This window comes from Bidens hawaiensis, unplaced genomic scaffold (assembly GCF_021521415.1).
Source record: "Bidens hawaiensis isolate Kalapana, Puna unplaced genomic scaffold, B.hawaiensis_p1.1 tig00005084_1, whole genome shotgun sequence".
NCBI lineage: Eukaryota > Viridiplantae > Streptophyta > Magnoliopsida > Asterales > Asteraceae > Bidens > Bidens hawaiensis.
The window spans coordinates 324,733-328,003 of NW_027491325.1; positions in this window are offsets into that span (position 1 = coordinate 324,733).

Sequence of the window (3,271 nt, forward strand, 5' to 3'; positions counted from 1 at the left end):
AAGGTCACAATTATTATCTAAATCAAATGACTCACCTTTATTTGATCATATCCCTCCACGTCAAATGCTCAGATTTACATGACTTATTTGATTTAATAATATATATATATATATATATATAGTTTTTATTAGTTTCCAACGTAAGTTTTATTTTAGGTAGTTAGAAAATTTTCAAAATCATATGCTTTAACTTGATATAATACTTTCAACTAATTATAATATATATATATATATATATATATATATATATATATTGTATTAAATATAACTGTGAATATTATTATTATTTTAAATGTTTATATATTTTAAAGTAGTATAAAAAATTTTTGGTCAATACAACTATTACCCCCTTAAAAAGAAATTTCGTCCTCGAAATTTATCGATCAAAACATACGTATAACGAATTGTCATAATATAGATAAGAAATAAGGTTTATAATTACCTGGACTAAAAGTTCTATTAGTCGAATAGGTTTGGGTATACAGAATGAATTGACTCTTCAGTTTCCCATGTAGCTTCGTGTTCAAAGTGATTTTTCCAAAGGACTTTTACAAACGGAATTACTTTTTTACGCATAATCCTTTCTTGTCGGTCTAAGATGACTTCTGGTTCTTCTTCGTACGATAGGTCTTCGTGAATTGTAAGTGATGGATAACTAATAACATGAAGAGGATGATAGTTGTATCCTCTTAACAAGGACAAATGAAAAACGTTATGAACGTGCGAGAGTTGTGGCGATAACGCTAGTCGGTATGAAACTTCTCCAATTCTATCGAGAATTTCAAAGGGACCAATGAAGTGAGGACTAAGCTTTCCTTTAGTTCCAAATCTGCGAACGCCACGCCAAAGTGATACTTTTAAAAATACATGGTCACCAACATTGAACTCGATTGTTCGTCTATGTTGATCCGCATAATTCTTTTGTCTACTCTGAGCTTCTTTTAGCTTCTCCCGTGCAACAATAACTTTTTCATTAGTAATTTGGACTAATTCAGGTCCTTCAATAATCTTCTCACCGACTTCCTACCAACAGATAGGTGATTGACACTTACAACCATATAATAATTTGAACGGAGCCATATCGATACTTGCTTGCCAACTATTGTTGTAAGCGAACTCAACAAGGCATAAATATTCATCCCAATTTCCGGACCATTCGAGTGCACATGCTCGAAGCATGTCTTCTAAGGTTTGAATCGTGCGTTCTGATTGCCCGTCTGTCTGTGGATGAAAAGCCGTACTAAATTTTAGGCGCGTATCCCAAGCATTTTGAAAACCTTTCCAAAATCGTGATGTGAAACGTGGATCTCTATCTGAAACAATCGAAGATGGCGTACCATGAAGTCGAATAATCTCTTGAAGAAAAACTTCGGATAACTGACTAACCGAAAATTTTTGCTGAATCGGTATAAAATGAGCCGACTTAGACAATCTATCGACTACAACCCATATAACATCGTTTTTCTTGAATGTCTTTGGCAAGCCAGTAAGAAAATCCATTGTAATCTCATCCCACTTCCAAACCGGGATATCCAATGGCTGTAACAATCCGCTTGCTCGTTGATGTTCAATTTTCACTTGTTGGCAGGTGAGACATTTACTTACGTAACGAGCAACGTCTTCCTTCATCCCATTCCACCAAAAGTTCTGTCGTAAGTCCCGATACATCTTGGTAGATCCCGGGTGAATAGAAAATGGTGAGCTATGCGCTTCGGCTAACAAAGATTCACGAATGGTGGAATCACCGGGTACACAAGGTCTTTTGCCACACCAAATTACTCCATGTTCATCAATACGAAATTCAGGTTGCTTACCCACTTCAAGGTTTTGTACAATCGCCCATAAACCTCCGTCTTGCTTTTGTGCATCTTTAATTCGTGATATGAGATCGGGTTCAATCTGTATTCTAGCAAGATATCCATCGGATCCACTAATTTGAAGCCCGATGTCCATTTTATTAAGATCATAAATAATACGATGCAGAATTTGAAGGCATGATATACCACCGAAATTCTTTCGACTCAAGGCATCGGCTACAACATTAGCTTTTCCTGGATGGTATTGAATATTCGCATCATAATGCTTTAAAATTTCTAACCACCTTCTTTGCCTCATATTTTGCTCCTTCTGAGTGAATATATACTTGAGGCTCTTATGGTCGGTAAAGATGTCGCAAGTTTTGCCATATAGATAGTGTCGCCATATCTTCATGGCAAAGACGATTGCAGCTAATTCTAAGTCGTGTGGGTAGTTAACTTCATACGGCTTCAATTGACGCAAGGCATAAGCGATAACCTTCCCATGTTGCATTAACACACAGCCTAGGCCTTTCTTCAAGGCATCGCTATAGACTTGGTAACCTCCTGATCCAGAAGGGAGAGTGAGTACCGGAGCTGATACGAGTTGTTTCTTCAATTCGTCAAAGCTTTTCTCTTGTTCTTCCTTCCATGAGTACTTTACTCCTTTCCTCAAGAGTTTCGTGAGAGGTAAAGCAATGATAGAAAATCCTTCAACAAATCTTCGGTAATAGCCAGCAAGACCCAAGAAACTTCGTACTCTTCGGTAACAGAAGTGGGTCTAGGCCATTTCGTAATAGCTTCGATCTTTGCTGGATCCACCATAATTCCTTCTACGTATATGACATGACCTAGAATGCCACTTGACTAAGCCAAAATTCACATTTTGAAAATTTCGCATACAACTTCTTATCTCGTAAAATTCCAAGTACTGCATGTAGATCTGCTTCATGCTCTTCACGGCTCTTAGAATATATTAGAATGTCATCAATAAAGACAATGACGAATTTGTCAAGAAATTTGTGGAATACTCGATTTATCAAATCCATGAAGACTACGGGCGCGTTGGTTAGTCCAAAGGGCATAACCAAGAATTCATAATGGCCATAGCGAGTGTGAAAGGCGGTCTTTGGAACATCATTTTTCTTGACTTTCAGTTGATGATAACCAGACCTTAGATCGATCTTTGAGAAGAATTGAGCACCTTGTAGCTGGTCAAATAGATCATCTATGCTAGGCAAGGGATAACGATTTCGAATTGTGATCTTATTCAACTCCCGATAATCTATGCATAGTCGCATACTCCCATCTTTCTTCTTTACGAACATGACTGGTGCTCCTCATGGTGAGACACTTGGTCGGATGAACCCTAGATTTAGAAATTCTTGCAATTGTTCTTTGAGTTCTTTCAGTTCTAACGGTGCCATACGGTATGGTGCTTTAGAAATAGGTTCGGCTCTAGGAATAAGATCAAT